Here is a 19,602-nt window from a genome sequence, read left to right on the forward strand (position 1 = left end):
AGCAAACTGGAGCATCCCAGGTCGACTTTAGACTGCTGTGCTGGCAGTGAGAATTTCAAGCCAGTGGATCTTAGCTTGCTGGGCTCCGTGGGAGTGGGATCCGCTGAGCTAGACCACTTGGCTCCCTGGCTTCAGACCCCTTTCCAGGGGAGTGAACAGTGCTCGCTGGCATTCCAGGTGCCACTGGGGTATGAAAAACAAAAACAAAAACAAAAACAACTCCTGCAGCTAGCTTGGTGTCTGCCCAAACAGCTGCCCAGTTTTGTGCTTGAAACCCAGGGCCCTGGTGGCATAGGCACCCAAGGGAATCTCCTGGTCTGCGGATTACGAAGACCATAGGAGAAGCATAGTATCTGGGCTGGAATGTACCATTCCTCAGGGCACAGTCCCTCATGGCTTCCCTTGGCTAGGGGAGAGAGTTCCCCAAACCCTTGCACTTCCCAGGTGAGGTGATGCCCCACCTTGCTTCTTTTTGCCTTCCGTGGGCTGCACCCACTGCCTAACCAGTCCGAATGAGATGAGCCAGCTACCTCAGTTGGAAATGCAGAAATCACCCGCCTTCTGCATTGATCTCACTGGGAGCTGCACACCAGAGCTGTTCCTATTCTTCCATCTTGCCAGCCCAGTCCTAATTTTTGTATTTTTAGTAGAGACGGGGTTTCACCATGTTGACCAGGCTGGTCTTGAACTCCTGATGTCAGGTGATCTGCCCACCTCGGCCTCCCAAAGTGCTGGGGTTACAGGCATGAGCCACTGCGCCTGGCCCATAACACACATTTTTAAGGTTTTTGCTGTTTACTGCTCTCCTTCCTTTCATAAGTTTATATGGAGTTAAAATTCTATGATCAGTGTATGAGAGTGTTTTCCCCTTACACTTTTCAAACTACATATTTCCATTCTGAGTAATCCTTTTTACAGATCATCTCAACTAGCACTCAGATCAATATTTGTCCAGTCCTGCCCTTCCTTGTCCTATGTGTACAGGACACAATGCTCCTAGCAAGAAAGTTCACACCCAATAGGAGGAATAACAGAAGTTTTTTTGTTTGTTTGAATCTAAAAATGCTGAGGGTGATTAATTCATGAAATCTTAATTTTTTTCAAATTATACTAGACTATCCTAAAGGAAAAAAGAACAAAGGCAAAATATTTTTACCTCAACCCATTGTCATATTGATAATCTTCAACTTTCTTTTTTATTTTTTTTATTTTTGTATTTTTAGTAGAGATGGGGTTTCACTGTGTTTGCCAGGCTGGTCTCAAACTCATGACCTCAAATGATCCACCCACCTTGGCCTCCCAAAGTGCTGGGATTACAGGTGTGAGCCACCATCCCTGACTGATAAACTTCAACTTTCAATATGCAGATCTACTTGTACATTTGTGATTCTTCAGAAATGGGACATGGCTGCTATTTTACCTCCTTTGAAGAAATCTAAACTTCTTGAGATCAGGAACCGTTCTTCTATACCTTTTATAGAATAAGTTAGAGAACCATAAGATGGTAGACCTGGAAGCAGCCTCGTATTTCTCTAGTCTGAGTTTTTCTACAGATGAGGAAAATGGGTCCCAGAAAGGTGGAAGAACTTACCCATGATCAATAGCTATTTAGAGGCCAGCTATTAGAACCTGTGTAACCTGACTCCTCTTTCAATGCTCTTACCAGTGCCTGCCCTCAAAGGTAAATCTATGAAGAAGAGAGAACACTGCCTGTCTTATTTAGAGTAGGTTAATAAAAAGCGCTTCTCCGAATCATTCTGAATTCCATTAGCTGGACTCATACAATGTTTGTAAGACTTGAATGGAATGTCTGCTTCCAAATAGTATGGCTTTCTCATGGGTCACTGGAAGGAATTAGTCATAAATGAACTCTCAGGAAAAGGTATGGTTCATCCACCATAAGGAGTTACTGAATATCAACCAATTAAATTTTGGAGTCTATTCCATCCAAGGACAATCATTTTTGTTTTGTTGTGTTAGTGTTGTAGATCAAATCTTTTATCCTAACCTTCTGTTGGCTGGTATGTGCTCACAACTCACCATCCATCCAAAGCAGATAAATACTTCGGAACATAAGAAAAACATATTTAGTTTAATTTGTTTGCATCCTGTTTTTAAATGACTTTTTCATGAACTGGAAACATTCAGATTAATAAAATAAAGATTTTAAATGGGGATGTACAATTAAGAAAGAGAAAACTAATTTCCAGCCACCATAAGAGGCAAAGCAGTAGCTGGGATTAAATATAAAACTTGACCAAGACTATGGTTGTCATAGAAAAAGATTAAGAAAGGGAAAAGAAACAAAAAGGAAGAAAGAAAAAGAGACAGAAGGATTGATATAGAATAATTCTCATTATCTAAGAGGAGGAGGTATTAAGTGATATAAGGTTCTCTATATCAATCTCAGAGTGGACAAAAAAGTTGAATTCTCATGACAATTTTTGATAAAAGCCAACCCCCCCCCACAAAAACATAAATATAGTAAAGGCATTTATTTGAGATGGTAAGGTGATGAGGTTCAAGTTTACAGGTATTTGGTATTCCAGGCTAATCTGACAATAAAAATTAAAATATTTAGAGGTATAGATAGATATCATGTTTCTCAGACTCTAAATGCTTAATAAATATAATAAGTTCAGCTAGATTTTTCGTATGACTTGAGAGTTGAAGTTAGACTTCCAGGAAGCTGTTCTATTTTGCTAATTAAAGACAAATGCATACGCTTGGGAAACTAGATAAGTGGGTGGAAGGACATGTGTTATAGCAATAAAGGAGCCTACCAATAATCTGATGAGGAAGGAAGTCATGCTTCTTCTAAATACAGGTGAACCGCTAGGATCTATGCCTAATGAAAACTCCAAAATTTGCTGGGCTAGAATGGCATGAATATTTCAAGTTGAGCCATCACAGCTTGGGCAAAACATTTGTAAGACTTGTGTGGAATGTCTACTTCCAAGTAGCATGGCTTCCTCATGGGCCACTATAATGAATTAGACTTAAATGAACTCTCAGGAAATTGTATGATTCATCTACCATAAAGAGTTATTGGATATCAACCAATTAAATCTTGGAGTCTGTCCCATGCAAGGACAATAATTTTTGTTTTGTTGTAGTTAGTGTTTCGCTCTTTTTCCTGGTTAGTGTAATAAAACCATGCTGTCTGCATATGCACTTGGGCTGTCCACTTAAAATTGGGACCTGAAACTTCTAAAAGACTGTTCCTGCCTTGCTGATTTTGGCAGTGGAGTTAGAATGCAAATTTTGCAGCTCTCTCTGGGAACCTACATTGAATTCTTTTACAGCTTAATTCATGACCAGTGAATGGGAGGGATGCATTCTTCCTATTAGCTAGACTTGTGAAATATTTTTAAAGGATGTTTTGATTGATTGGTTGCCTCATTGTGTTAACTGGGGGGCACCTCTCCAGAAACACTTGGTTCTGAGGCATCTTTTACAATATAAATCACAACGGGTCACTCTGTAGTCAAAAATCTTTCATGCCAGACGTGGTGGCTCATGCCTATAATCCCAGCACTTGGGGAAGTGGAGGTGAGTGGATCACTTGAGTCCAGGAGTTCGAGACCATCCTGGCAAACATGATAAAGCCCCATCTCTGTTAAAAATACAAAAATTAGCCAGGTATGATGGCGCATGCCTGTAATACCAGCTGCTTGGGAGGCTGAGGCACAATAATCGCTTGAACCCCGGAAGCAGAGGTTGCAGTGAGCCAATATCATACCATTGTACCACACCTGGGCACAGATTGAGACTCTGTCTCAAAAAGAAATGTGTGTGTGTGTGTGTGTGTGTGTGTGTGTGTGTGTGTGTGTATATATAGATATATATTTCATATCCTTACCTCACTCTTAAGTGAAATCTAAAGTCTTCAACATGATCCATTAGGCCTATGTGGTCTGGCTCTGCCTCAGTCTCCAGCCACCCGCCTTTGCTAGATAGGTTGAGGATCCTTAACCTTAAAATCCAAAATCCAAAATTCTTCAAAATTCAAAACATTTTGAATGCTGACATGACATCATAAATAGAAAATTCCACACTTGACCTTATATGATGGGTTGCAGTCAAAACAGTCAAAAGTTTGTTTCATGCACAAAACTATTAAAAATATTGTATAAAATTACCTTCAGTCTATGTGTATAAGGTGTACTCGGAACATAAATGAATTTTGTGTTTAGACTTACTATGGATATGCAGATATTCCAAAATTCAAAAAAAGCCCTAAATTTGAAACACTTCTGGTCCCAAATATTTTGGACAAGGGATAATCAACCTGTACTAGACTTTCTTATCTGCTTTTCCACCATGAGGCTTTTACCTCAGCTGTTCCTGCTGTATGAAATGTTCAACATCTGGATAGTTCTTTCTTGTCTTCTGTGTCTCAAGTTAAATGTTCCTTCCTAACTTGCTCCAATCCCAAGTTAGATTCTCTAATTATGCTCTGTTACAGTGCCCTGCACTTTTTCTTTGCAGTGTCTACCTCTGTTTTCAATTATGGCATTTATTTGAGTAATTATAGCTTACCAGTGAAAGACAAGTTCCAGGATTTCAGAAACCTGTTTGTTCTGCTTGATGCCGAATGCTCAGGTGACAGGAATTTAGCATTTCCTGAATGAATAGAGGTTTATAGTGTCAGGGCATTGGCTCCCTTGATTTTGGTCGGACCAGTAGGCATTGTGCTTAAAATATTGTTCTGTTTTGTTTTATGGGGTAGGTTCTTTTTTTTTTTTTTTTTTTGTCCTGAGATGGCGTCTCGCTCTGTTGCCCAGGCTGATGTGCAGTGGCACAATCTTGGCTCACTGCAACCTCCGCCTCCTGGTTTCAAGCGATTCTCCTACCTCAGCGTCCCGAGTAGCTGGGACTACAGGCACATGCCACCAAGCCCGGCTAATTTTTTGTATTTTTAGTAGAGACAGGGTTTCACCATGTTAGCCAGGATAGTCTTGATCTCCTGACCTCGTGATCTGCCCACCCCAGCCTCCCAAAGTGCTAAGATTACAGGTGTGAGCCACTGCGCCTGGCATTAGTTTAAGACAAACTGTATAGCAGACATTCTTTCCTTTCCGGCACTCCCTCTACCATGCCGTCACGGAGAAACATCTTCTTCCGTGGACAGTGGGAAGGGGTGCTCACTCTCTGCAGAGAGGACATATGGGAGCCCAGGTGCATGATCCAGGGCAGCATCTTCTTAGCTCAGAGGAGGGGTTGAGCTGTCTTGGAGGGCTGGGTAGAGTCAGGACCCAGTCAGCAAAAACCTGCATCATCTGGGTGCCACCCATGCCAGGAACAGTTAGCAGTAGCCACCTGCCCTTTCTCCCTTAGGGCAGCTATGGGCTGACACCTGAATTCTCCCTAGAGCCTCTAGACCTGAGGCCACCCTCAAGAGCAGTGTCCTCTGAGGGGAATAAGTGACCAAAAGGGATAGAAGCCTGGTAATGGCCTGTAATCAGTTTTTACACTAAAGGGAAAAAGTAGTTTAACCTAAGGTCTTCCTACTTCTTCATCCACCAAGGCTGAAAAAGTAAATATTATTTCATTAGGGGTTTAAGTTGACCTAGAAGAAAGGAGGACCAAAAATGCTGTATCCTTGTGGGAGATGTTGTGTGCCAAGAAGAGCCAGGGCAGGTGGCATGGTAAAAGCACAGGGCCAGAGAGTCAGGAGGTCTGGGTTTGAGTCTTTGGTTCAGGCCTCATCAGCTTAGTCACTTCCCCTCTCTGGGGTCCTCAATTTCCTCATTTTGAAATGAGGGGCCTGAGTGAGATAACAACTAAGATCCCTGCTGAGTTAACGCAATATTATTTTAAAAAAGAAGAGAGAAAGAAGGGATGGAAGGAGAAAAAAATGGGAGGGAAGAAGGAAGGAAGGTGGGATAACTTCTAATATCAGCAAGTAGAGTAGTAGAATAGAATTAATTTAACTATAAGTGACAGGAAACTCTAAATAACAGGGACAAGCAAGTTTGAGCCTTATTTTTCTTTCACATGAAAGTCTAGAGATTGGCTAAAAGGGAGGGTCAGGGACCCAAGTTTCTTCTATCTTGTTACTCTGTCCAGCATGGCTTCCGTTGCCAAGTTTGTATCATGATCCAAGACGGTGGCCAGCCATCTACTTACACTCCGTTGATGAGAACTTAGTCTTATGGCCACACCTGCCTGCAAGGGGATCTATCATATGTAGTTTTTGTTCTAATTAGCCATGGGGCTCCTACTGCTGAGGAGTAGGAGGAAGACAGATATTAGGGGATGTGTAACAGGCCCTGCTAGAATGGGCTTCCCAAGAAGGGTCAATTAGGGAGATGTCAAAAAATTGTAGAGCAGAATATCAGTACTGTAAATGGAATCAAGATCATTTAGAATCTGCCTGTTTAATAGTTTGGGCAAAATATAGGGCAAATGGAGCAATTAGCTTACTCCACATCTCAGGGAAAGGGAGAGCCTTGGTTTTGTACAGAAGGGAAGTCATGGTCAACAAAGGAAGAGAAAACAGACTCTTAGGGTCTTCTGTAGACTTAGGAGGCAGGACAACATAAAAGATTACGTAAGGAAGGAAAAAAATTAAATAAAAATAAAATGAACGGATAAACAAGATTCCCACTGTCCCTACCTACTATCCAGTTAAATTTTTTTTTAATTAAGAAAAAAGACTATGCAAGGAAACAGTGAACTTTGGCCCCTTAACAGAAAGAATCCAGAATCAAAAAACTTGAAACAAGACTGAGGGAAAATTAAAGTAGCCAAAGCAATACTCCAACTAAGCCAGATGCCTAGAATTTGCTTTCTTGTTGTAGCCTATACCTGAGATTCCTTGTGTTATCATTTCTGTGTCTGAGGTTGCTAGAGAATCACAAAAGAGGAGAAGGATAAAAGAGGTTAGAAAAACCAAGGCCTTTAGTCTCATGGTTGTAGCCCAAAGAGGGCATCCCTGCCTTCCTTCCCCACCTTCCACAGACTGTGAAAAAGAGTGGAGGAGCTGGTGCCCAGAAAGCTAGGAGATGACAAGTGAAACTTGTAGCAGGGAAGGGAGGGCCTGACACCTCCACAGGTGCTCATCTGTTACGAAGCTTCGGCTCCCTTACGTATACTTCTGAATTAGGAGGGAGACACCCAAACCCACATCCCAGGCAGAGGAAAGAGAGTAAAGCCACTTGAGAGAGGCCCGTCTTCACCATTCAACAATCTCTTCTGACCATGGTCACATCCTCACCCACCTCTCAGTTCTTTATAACTTCAGAGAGGAAATCACAAGGAAAAAAAAAGAAGACAAAGACAGGTAATATGTTAGTTAAGGTATGTGAGCTGCTGTAACAGCATAAAACAATAAAAGTTTGTTTCTGTCTCACCCACCAGTCTAACGCATGGGAAGGATGGGGGAATTCAGGGAGCCATAGCTCTGCCATCTTCAACACATGGCTGCCAGCATTGTCATCCCACAAGCAGATGGGGAATGAGCATGTGAGATTGCAAGTGGGAGGCTTTTATCACAAGCCTGGAAGTGGCACACATCACTTCTGCTCAGATTCCACTGGTCAGAACTCAGGCATGTGACCACATTTAACTCAAGGAAGACTAGAAGATGTCAAATATGTGTTTGCCCAGGAAGAAGAGGGAATGAGTTTGTGATCAGTCAGCAGCCTTAGCCTTAGTGGACATGAGAGGGCAGACAGAAAATTCAGAAATGATCTGTACCTATGGGGTACCTATGGGGTAGTGAGGGTGCATATCTAATTTTGCCTAAAAAAAGTATTTCAGACCACAGACTCAATGAGAAAATAGAAGGTTAGACTGGTTAGTCCTCCTTCACAAATCTTTGGTTTGTTTCCCTTAGTCCCTTGCATCATGACCCCACTGTTCAGCTCAGATCCGATTATCTCTGAGAGTTAGTGCACTGTGATAAACAGCCAGAGTCTTAGGGTTGCTAAGAATGCCAGTAATTATCAGGCACATCTAAAAAATTCGTGAAAACCTCTATATAGTTGCTGCCAATACTTGAATACTTTCTGCTTGAATACTTTCTATCCTGGAGAACTTTTTATCTTAAAAGACAACCTAAGCCATTAATTTACTAATTAAATATTTTTTTGAATGCATACCCTCCACCAGGCACTGGGAATACAAGGTCACAAAAAACTAGATCCAGTCCTTAAGAATATCACACTTTTGTACAATTTCTCTATTGTTTATGTTTGTTACATTGGGCCACAGTTCTGCTTCTGCTGATGGTACTTGTCATTACTCTCCATTGCAGAGGTTGCCCACGTATCTGAGTGAATTGCAAGCGCAATACAGTAGTCCTCTCTCAGACCCCAATCAACCTCACCCTAATTACCCCTAGAATCACCCTAATTATCCCTAGAAAAGTCAATCCTGGCTCCCATGTGACATTTGAAAATTGCCTACATGGCATTTTCCAAACCCTCTTATCCTCAGAGGACTTTTTGGAATCAGTCATTTGTCTAGTTGCAAAATTACTTCTGCCTTTCCAGTTTGGGTTTCTAAATTCTGCCTCTAGGTCCATTTCAAAACCTGTAATTGGATCATTCAGGGGCTGAGCCTGCTGCGAAGCATCTCAGTGCCCTTGTCCATATTCATCTTGGAAAAAATCCACCCATCAGAACTCACTTTATGTGGCAAAATATGCCCATGCTTTTCATTTCAAAACCACTTCAGGGGCTGCATCTGAAGAATGACCACCCACCTTTCAGCCACCTCTCACTTTGTGTTGCTAATTCAAAATATAATCTGTGCCTGGAAACCAGGAGGGCTTTCAAAATTGTTTTAGAAGATATTATAAAGATGAGTTGCAAACCCTCAGGATCCTCTTCCCTGACTCCCCACACCCCAGTCTCCCTCACTTTAGCTTAGCCTGCAGATGATCTCCCAGTCTTTGCTCTTGGCCCTACCACTAGGAATTCTTCCCTGATCAGTCTACCAAACTCTGCTTTAAAGTTGGCATTTGGGGATTGGTAAGCAAAAGTTATTCCTAAATGTCCCTATTTCAACATTTAGGCAAAGCCCATTACGGTTTTTAAGCTCTACTTATTTCTTTCTACTGGGCTTTTCCTGTTCTAAGTGGCCCTGAAAGGTTTTAATGACACAAGGAAACCAGCAGGAGCACCAGCAAGTGACAGATGCCCTTGGGCACCTGGTGTGCAGTATCCCACTTAGCCCCCCAACCATCCTGCGAGGCTGGCTCTATCATCCCAAGGCTGCACGTGAGGAAGTGAAGCAGAAACAGGTCAAGTAACTTTAACTTGTCTGATGTCACCAAGCTGGCAAGTGGAATTCAAATTCACATAGGCCTGATTCCAAAGCCAGAGCTCTTTTCTAACACTCCAACGAACTAACATCCTTATTTGAAGGTTGGAACTAGTAAGGCATATAATCGTGGACAAGGCAATTAAGTACCTCTCAACCTGGGGTTTCTTCACAAATGAAGGTGGACTAGATGAATGCTAAGGTCCCTTTCCCTAAAATGCTCTCTTTCTATTGATCTAGGGCTAGTGGACTCTGGAGGGAGAACTCACACCAATCTCAAGCAACAGCAGCAAGTAAATCAACAATAAACATTTATTTAGTCCCCACCCTATATGAGACAAATTATAGCTTTATTTTAATTATTCTAACAAGTCTGTAAGGGCCTGATTATTATCCTCCTTTTTATAGAGGAGGAGACCAAGGCCCAGAGAAGTTCAGAAACATACCCAAAGTCACACAGTTAATAAGAAGCAAACCCAGGAATGTCTGACTTTTTAAGTCCATGCTCCTGTGTCCACCACTTTACATTTGTAAGGAAGGTGGGGAAAGGATGGAGGGCAGATATTGTAAGAGATGGTGATTTAAGGCCAGAGAAATACCTTACAGAGCGGTCACCTGGCAGAGTGGTCAGAGGTAAATCAGTTGAGATAAGAAGAGGTGCTTAGAACAGGTAATTAAAGCCCTGTTCTAATCTCTCTTATTAGACTTTACTCCCAACCATAGGCAAATGTGCTACTTACTTCCACACATGGAGTCCTGGCCTGGAAGGAGCTTTGCCTGGGAGAGCTTGGCTTGGCATCCAGTCTTGCTTATGGAGACCACTTATTCCCTAAGTTAATAAAACTTTTGTGCATCACCCCCCATTCCCCCACCATCTTGCCTCTCTGGACTTGTCTTGCCTCTCCGGACTTTACCCTAGGTGACTTACAGAAATGCCAGACTTCTAGCCCAAGCCCTATCATGCCCAGTACTTTTCTGAGGCTGCTTCAAGTCTTGGTGTCTACTAGATAAGGCTTGCTGGAGTATGATATCACCAGCTGTAATGGAAAGGAACAATCAGTGGTGAAAAAAAATGAGACTCTGAAAAATAAACAAGGGTCCATGCCTGGTTATTCCAAGGTCAAGCCAGGTTTGCAAAGCAGATACCCAGCCTGATGGAGCACAAGCATAGGCTTTGGGACCTGGTAGATCTGGGTTTGGATAAGACTTGGCTATCCCCGCTTTCTGGCTTCAACTTAGAGTGTCAGTCAGTAAAATGAGGATGACTGGAACCTTGTAGGGTGGCTGTAAACATGGAACACATGCACGACACTTTAAGCACTTTGGAGAGACAGAGAGGAAGCAGGTCCTGTTACCACGAGTGTTAAGGAAATAGCATGAGAAAAGCCTTTTCCCTGCTTTGAGTACTCAAGCAAGGATCACCATTTTTCACACTGTTTTGCTTCTCCAGAAACTGGAATGTGACTATTTGGTGAGTAACACCAACAATACCCACTGGACACTAATGTTCAGAAGGTAGCCAGTCTCTGGAATTGAAAACCAGCTCATGGAGGCTGCTGGAACACACCCCTCAGAGCCTTAATGAAGGGGTCTTACAACTTTTTACATAGGGAATTTTCAAAACTCACCTTTTTTCACTTCAAAATAGAGATGCGGTAACTGCCTGAATGTGATTGTTATATAAGAAAATGAAGGAACATAGGCTAAAACCAGTAAAGGGAAAGGACAAGTCAGACATAGTAAGAATATGTCATCTGCAAAGCAGGACGGGCCGAGAAATGTGGGAGGGACGTCCAGGATGGTAAATGGGCCCCTTGTCATGCAGGCAGCCCTATGTCCTGGTTAATGTCTTTGTCCTGGAATTGTTTTCAAGAGCACTGCCTTTAATTCTTAGAGCCGTCCCAGTGTGGATGATAAAGTCTTGGGTCACCTAGACATACAGAATATAGAGGAATATAGGATATCACTCGCACATTTATGTGGGAGAGGCAAGCTATATATGCTCTTTGGGCTACAAAGCCCCAAGTTACCCCAGGCAGATGAACACTCAGGGAAGGAGCTTCCATAGCTACGCTGTCTGAGCCAGGGCACTCTTCCTCATATTTCTACTAAACCCCTCTGATGGTCACATAGGCTCATTTGGTGGCTGGTGAAATGGAAGTGGAGACAGATGAGAAAACAGGAGGGTGCGGGGGCAAGGGAGGAGGGGCGGGATAAGCCTGAGGAGTCATAGGATCATCAGTCAGCTATTCCATGCTATGGCATCAAATGGGGAAATGGACTCAATGACTGTGCTTGTCTGCTGTGGCTCAGTTTGTCTTTTTGGAAGGCAAAGGGATTGCTTAGAGCATGGTACCATTAGTCAGTGGCCTGGCTTGGCCTAAGTCAGTGTCTCCTTACTTCACCCTTTGTGTTCTGAGATTCCTAGGAAGGATCCTAAAGAGGTCACCAGTTTCTGACCATTCTGAGCCTAGAACATGGGTTTTTGGTATTTGTCCCAGTCCCACCAGAAGTGAATATGTGTATATGTGTGTCCGGTGTGCCTCGTGGGTGTGCCTCACTGATCCAGGATGTGCGCAAAGGCCTCACAGCCCCCATGCCCCACCTTGCTGGGCCCCCTGTGTTCTATTTTAACAGCTCAGGGTAGCCTGATCTGAGGTCCTTCCATCCCATCCCCTCCTTGTTTACTGGAACATTGGGTCACCGCAGTGCAGCTGGAATGCAATCTCTGGGCGATTCAGTAAGGCCAAGGCGGGCCCTGCAAGGCGTCATGTCATTGCGTTGTTTTTCCTCCCCTCCCACTGAGTTTTCTTGGAAGTTCTGAGCCAGGCTCAGTGTGTATCTCCAAAGATGCATTCCAAATTCCCAGCTGCTTGCAACTCAGCAAGTCTCACTGCCTCTCCTTTTAAAACCCAGGCACCCTGAAAGGTTAGAGATAAAAAAAAGCCCACACATAGGCAAAGGGGGAGTGAAATACTATATGGGGCCTGGAATGGGGGTGTCAAGCCTCTTGTGGTTTGCAACTGCCCATTGTCACATAGCATTCAACCACGATTTCCTCTCTTAAAAGCAAAGAGGAAAACAATCTCTGTGTAAGATGTTTTTGTGCCTTCATTGAAAAGAAAGAGGGGCAAACTTGTCCCCAGTCTGTGCATCAGGCCCAGCTGAGGGGCCTGGAGGTGGCTGTGCTGCCCTTTTCCTCCCTGAGCACAGATCTTGCCTTATTCTCCACCATCCTGAACTCTGGTGATCTATCTCTGTCAATCTCCCTATTTCCTGCTAACTTCCCTGCCCCCATACTTTTTTCCCTTTCATCTTTGTCTCTCCATTATGATTCCTTCCTTCCTTCCTGGACTAGAGGAAATAATGGAGGGCAGGGAGAAATAGCCAAACACATCAACTATTTAAAAATCACATTTATTTTTATTAAGAGTGAAAAAGGCACTGTGCTTTTCTTACATTTGTTCTTGCTGTTGAGTGATATATTGATAACTTAGGGATGAGCCTTGGGTTCTCAATGTGTGATCATCTTCTGACCTACAGCATCAACAGCCTTGGAACTTGCTAGAAATGCACATTCCCCAGCCCCACCTCAGACCTCTTGGGGGTAAGGCACAGAATCAGAATTTTAACATGTCCTCCAGGTGATTCTGTTGTGCATAAAAGTTTGAGAACTCCTGGTGTTAGAGGATTCTCCAAGGGGCTGGGGGTGAAAGGAGGTCTTGAGGTTTCTTTCTGCCCTCTGGATGTGAGGAGGATGGGGTCTGTCCTACACTGGTTAGGCCTGGCTCATGCACCTTGCCTTTCAAACTGGGGCAGGGGTGAGAGTGACAGTAAGGAGAGGAAGGCCTGGGAGGGAGTTAATGGTAGCTCTGCTGGTGTTCCTTGTGAGCTGGATTCATGAGCAACCCTCTGGTCAGGGATCTACAGCTTTCTGATCTTCACATTGTGTTCAGCTTCCCTCTGAAAGCATGTGAACACCTGACACATGTTATGTAATGATGTGGATTCCATCACTCTGCTTCTCATCTGACCTTCAGCAACTAAGCTGACTACTGGTTGTAGATGGAAGTTGTGAAATATATTGTTTATTTCTTTTCTTTTCTTGGACTAAAGCAAATAACTAAAAATAGGCTCTTTACCTTGTCAGTTCTGTTCCTATCTTCTGAAAGACTTTCAAGAAGAGCTCCAAAGATTATGAAGAGTGTTGGGATTATGAATTTAGACTCATGGTGTTTGGTTTGGTAGCTACTGGCCACATGGCTATTAAGCAATTGAAATGTGGACAGTTGGAACTAAGTCAGGCTGTAAGCATACAACACCCATCAGTTTGCAAAGGCTTAGTCCAAAAGAAAGTGTTAAGTTATTTCATGGATAATTTTTATGTTGATTTCATGTTGAAATGATAATGCTTTAGATATACTGGGTTAAATACAATATTTAAATTAATTTCACTCATTTTTTTAATATTTAAAAATGTGGCTACTAGAAAATTTAAAATTACAAATGTGGCCTATATTCATGGCTCACACTATATTTCCATTAGATGGTGCTGGTCTGGTATTCTGGGGTTCTGTGGGAGACTGTGCCAGAAACAAATACAAGCAGTGAGTGTAAATTATAGCATGAGTGTTCAGGTGAGGCAATGTAGCATAAGGCATGGTAGCTAATCTCTTGGCCTTTAGAGAAAAATATACTAGGGTTGAATCTAGATTCTGCCACTTACTTGGAAAAGTAACTTAACTTCTATGAACTTCAGTTTTCTCATCTGTAAAATGGGGTTGTCTGAGTTCCTAAATCAGAGGGCTTTTGTGAGCATTAGTTAAGACAATGAATGTAAAATATTCCTGACTGTTAATAAGTTCTCAATAATACCAACTGCTCTTAAGTAAGAAGAAATTCTGTTACAAGATGGTATTTGGCATTGATTATGGACTCTCTATTTCTGAGGGCCTTTAACATGTACCTGATGCTCCTCTATCTGTAATGGTTTGTGTGTCATCCTGCCCCAAAGTACTGAATACTTAAAATACCTTCTCAATGCTTCTTCAGCTGGAAATCCACAGCTGGCTATGCCTCACTCTCAACATCCCCTACCATGATACTACAGGTCCTTGTGGTGAAGAACTGGATTACATGGTGGACTGTTCCTGAACAGAGACCTATCTGGTATATTATGCTTACAAAACTTGACATTATATATGACATAGACAGTGAATGGGCTCTGCCAATGACAAAAGCCGTGTACTTTCTGAATGAGGAAAGCAGAGTCTATTCATTAGCAAATACTCCAGCCGAGCAAAGTCAGGACTGAGTGGAAAACTGGGAGGAAACTGTGATCCTGGCTTTGCGATTATTGACTAGCCACTAAAGAAGAGTTTTAGCCCTTCTGTCCATATGATAGCACAAAATATCTAAGTTAGATTCTTCCAAAGAGAAAACTGTTCTCTCATGAAGTTTGTATGCAGACGGGAATGAAAGAAAAGGAGGATAAGTGAGATGAAGAGTGGAGAAAATATCAAACAAAAAGGTGATATGCCAGGTTCCATTTTGAAAGACACTGAATGTTGCGTCGTAGTAGCAGATCTCCAGATGCAAAGTCTCTGAGTTTGCAGAATGCTTACACTATGATAAAGCCTGTAACAATTTGTTAGCCACTAACAAAAATGGTCCTGAGTTTTCTTCCATGAGTACTGTTTAAAACAATTACAGGAATGAAGAAGCAGAGATCATGCAAGGTGTTTCCATCCAAAAGTAGGCATCTCATGTCATCTGCTCTGGCCAGTATTTAACCTTGAGAAAAGAAGAAGTGTAGAGATGATGTACTTGCCTGAGGGATGGATTAAAAAGTCTTTGGTCTTTCTCTGAACGGTACTACTGAATTTATCCTCATCACCATCATCATTGTCATTGTCATCATCATCATGAAAACAGGTACCTTTGTTTAGTGCTTCTTACATGCCAGAAATTTTGCTAAGTGCTTTTTATGGTTGATCTCAATTAATTTTCTTGACAGCTCTTAACTACTATTAGTAGGCTATTTTTGCAGATGAGGAAGCTAAGGCATAGAGACATTAAGTAACTTGCTCAAAGTTAACGCCCCTGACATTGGGCTTGCTGGAATTTTCAAGCTCATTAAACAGAAATGCAAGTTGAGAGGGCTTGTGTATTACAGATCACAAAGGGAATCCCCAGATTAGAAGTCTTTAACATTATATCAACTGTAAGATACCTTTTTATAAGAAATATTTCATGATACCACATTTATTATTCAGAAATAAAATTAATATTATATAATCCACCTAAACACACAATACTTGAAAATCAATATTTTGTCATAAAGAGACATGAAATAGATATGTTTTACAATGAAGTAAATACATTTCAATAAGTAAACATTTGGGCACAATGAGATCATCAGATACTGGCACTTGTACACAGAATCACCATGAAAACTGCATCTACAAATGCTGACTACTCAAATACCAAAAGTGGTGTTGGCTCTCTAAAAAGGTAAGCAACTCTTAGAAAGTTTTAAATAGAATAAAGTACAATTCTACCTTAATTTATATGTTGATTACATTCTGGGAAAATTCAATATACATTAATAAAAACCGTGCAAAAAATTCTTTGTGTTCATATGTAAGGTAGAGTTAAGTTCCAGATCATATAAGTTTTTCAAGTTTATCAGTTATCCAGTAGGACATTCAAAAGGTGGAACAATTTTTCACTGTGAGGGAACTGTTCGAGGCACTGTAACAACATTGAACCCATATCCCTGCCAAGAAAATGGCAGTAACACTTTTGCCTCAATATCTGGGATACCAGGGATACTTTGCAAATTTCCAAAACACCTTTGGACAAAGGTTCTCTGCCAGCCTTGGCTGCATGTTAAAATGAGCTGAACTTTAATTCAAATACCAGTTGGTGCTTGGGCACAATCTGCAGAGACTCTGATGTAATTGGTCAGGCAGGGCTGCTGCCTTGCCATGAGCGTTTTTTAAGCTCTTCTGTTGAGTTTATTTAGTAGCCAAGGTTGAGAACCATGCCTTAGGGATGGTTCTGTCCCTTTGAGTACAACTGCCCCTAGCTGAATCAGATCACCAAATCATTGACCTGGTAGATTTTTGTCTTTTCTGCATCACAGAGTTATTTTCTGTCCAGAGAGAGTCCAAGCCCCTCTTAATCTAAGGAAAAACACCTCTAATGTTTACAAAGTAGGGAAGGGGGTATGTGACTCTAGGATCTGAGAAGTCAAGAACCTACTTTCAAGAAATCCCACAAGTCAAGTAAAGGATTAATAGCTTACTTGCAAATGTAGAACAAACAGGAAAAGAGTTAAACTAAATAAAAAACAAATAAACTGATTATTTGAGGAATAAACTTGTACTATAGTATGGCTAAACCCCTTCTACAACCCATAGTCATCCCTCCTTAGGCTAGACTTGGGCCTTTATCCTTGTAGGAAAGATAAACTTACAATCATCCTTCCTGGTCTGGAGGGAATGTCCATTGAAGCCTTAAATCAGAATGGCAGGTACATTTTATCTCCACCACCAACTTTATATGGATCAGATGTGGCTGGAGAGGGATTTGGACTGGCTAATTGAAGAATTCTAGGGTGGGTTGGTTAGTGATACATGTCATGGGCACAGAATGGGAAAAGGAGGGGAAGCACCCTCATTTTTCCTTTAGACCCTAAGATTACTGTGGGGAAGGATGCACATTTCTCAAGAAGAACAAGTAAGCTGCCTAGTTCTGGTCAACTTTTGGAACCTGATTGGATTTTACCATCACCATTATCATCATCCAATGACAGTTTCCATTTACTCAGGCCCAGTTATGTGCCTTGCACTTTACACTTTATTTATTACCTCATTGATTCTTACAACAACTCTATAAAGTAGACATTTTAATCAGAGTCTGGGATCCCACAGGTGGTAGAAAAACTAATTTTCAAATCTGGTCCTACCTGACTCTAAAGTCCTATGGTAAAATAATATAGAGCGAAATGTGGTCTCAGACCATCTTCCAAAGTGCTAATATTCTTTATCCTGCATCCGCATTGCCAGGATTCTTGCTCAAATGGTATGAGAGTTAACAAATACCAACTGTCAGGCTTACTGTACACATTCTTTTTTTTTTTTCTGAGACAGAGTCTCTCTCTCTCTCAACCAGGCTGGAGTGCAGTGGTGCGATCTCGGCTCAGTGCAACCTCTGCCTCCCAGGTTCATGTGATACTTTTGCCTCAGCCTCCCGAGTAGCTGGGATTACAGGCGCCTGCCATCATGCCCGGCTAAGTTTTGTATTTTTAGTAGAGATGGGTTTTTGCCATGTTGGTCAGGCTGGTCTCCAACTCCTGACCTTGAGTGATCCATCTGCCTCAGCCTCCCAAAGTGCTGGGATTATAGGCATGAGCCACTGCCCCCGGCCTGTTATTGTACACATTCTTATTTCTCAGCATTTTCCATCATTTCCTAGTATTTGATCCTGTCCATGAGTTTAAATGGAAAATTACTTTTAAGTAATAGGGGTATTTTTCTTATTGTTAATCTTTCTAAAATGTATTTTCCTGCTCCAGTGCAGTATAATAGAGGGAATGCAATTCATTGCCATAATACAACAGCTAGGGGGTACTGGCACATAATAAATACTTGAATGAATGAATTAATGTAATTAACATTTTTAGGAGAGAAGTTTTTAATTTTTATGAAGTCCAATTGATCCATTTTTTCTTTTATGGTCTTTCCTTTTTGTGCTGAATCTGAGAAATCTTGGCCTAATCCAATGTCATGAAGATTTTATTCTATGCTTTCTTCTAGAAGTTTTATTGTGTTAGCTCACATTTAGCTCTCTGATTCATTTAATAGGCATTACTTTTTATTGTTAAGATTTTTGTAGACATCAGGGTTTGCTCTATAAGCACACCTTAATCTGCTTTGCAGACACACATGAAGCAGTTTAAGAGTATACATGTGATTTTCCTTTCTTGAAACATGGTCTAAAAGTTGTTTTTTCCAGACGAAAATCTCTCACAGCATTCTCATCTTTATCATTTGACTCTTTCTCCTCCCCTCCAAAATCTCAAGAAACAGGAGACTCTAGTCTAACTAGTGGTGTTATCTGATATTTTTCTGTTTCAGAAAAACCCTGTCTAAAAAAAAAAAGAAGTATTGCTCAATACTTTCTACCCTCCATCCACTTAATCACCTAACAGCCCTGAGCACCACTCTCTAAAGTAATCTCCACATTGTCAACAAAATAATCTTCAACCCAGGGCTCAAGAAACAGACCACTGATAGGAACTTGAGGCCTGTGCCGGGGAGCTGCATTTACAAAGGCCAAAGGCCTTCCATTCTGGTTAACCTCTAACTACTCCTATTTCATGCTGTGAACACCCCCTGAGCAAGACCTCACTATTTAGGGACTTTTTTTGAGGAGTTGAGGGTCGAGTATGTGATTAAAAGAATCTTGTCCTGTGAATTTGTACAGCCCCTTGGAAGACTTGATTTCATAGCTGGAATGGCAACCAAGGTTTCTGTCCACTTACAATTCCAGTTACATTTTGTTTGTTTGTTTTTGAGACAAGGTCTCACTGTGTCACCCAGGCTGGAATGCAGTGGTGCCATCATGGCTCACTGCAGACTCTACCTTCTGGGCTCAAGTAATTCTCCCACTTCAGCCTCTCTAGTAGCTGGGACTACAGGTGTGCACTATGACACCCAACTAATTTTTGCATTTTTTGTAGAGACAGGGTTTCGCTATGTTGCCCAGGCTGCTCTTGAACTCCTGGGTTCAAGCAATCTGCCCATGTTGGCCTCCCAAAGTGCTGGGATTACAAGTGTGAGCCACCATGTCTGGCCACCTACTTGCAAATTTATGCAATTTTACCCTTTTGACATTCTGGGAAGAACTGAGCAAAAGAAAATGGACTTTGTTAGATCTTCATTAGGTATATGAAAGAATGTTTTGCCTCTCACAGGTGGGCTTGTGTCCTTTACTGTTTCTTTCACACACTCTTGCTCACAATCACTCTCCCGGAAAAATGACCTCCCCTTGCCTCTTCAAATCTTACCAACCCATTGGCCAGGACCCAACCCAGGTCTCTTCCTATGAATCCAACTACTCAGGTATTCTCAATGATCTCCCATTTCCCTGTCCTAAAAAAGGGCACTAATATACTCAAAGGTCCAGTAGCTAGGAGGGATGCTTTAGTACATAGAAAAAGAAGACACAACTCATAGCCATCAGGGAGCCTAGCGAAGGGACCAGACACCAAAAGCTTATTTTAATAAAGTGTTGGGATAAGAGATGTACATCAAAGTCAAT

At 41.8% G+C, this 19,602-nt stretch overlaps 1 long non-coding RNA gene across 1 annotated transcript in view; it reads left to right on the forward strand.

The window, feature by feature from the left end:
- The window catches only part of LOC109029174 (uncharacterized), a 124,050-nt gene that overhangs the window by 95,127 nt on the left and 9,321 nt on the right, over positions 1-19,602 (forward strand). Inside the window, exon 3 of the long non-coding RNA XR_002008230.3 lies at positions 14,986-15,207. This is a non-coding gene — a long non-coding RNA (uncharacterized lncRNA). The remainder of the gene's footprint in view (positions 1-14,985; positions 15,208-19,602) is intronic.

The sequence above is a fragment of the Gorilla gorilla genome, chromosome 1, assembly GCF_029281585.2.
Source record: "Gorilla gorilla gorilla isolate KB3781 chromosome 1, NHGRI_mGorGor1-v2.1_pri, whole genome shotgun sequence".
In the NCBI taxonomy this organism is placed as follows: domain Eukaryota; kingdom Metazoa; phylum Chordata; class Mammalia; order Primates; family Hominidae; genus Gorilla; species Gorilla gorilla.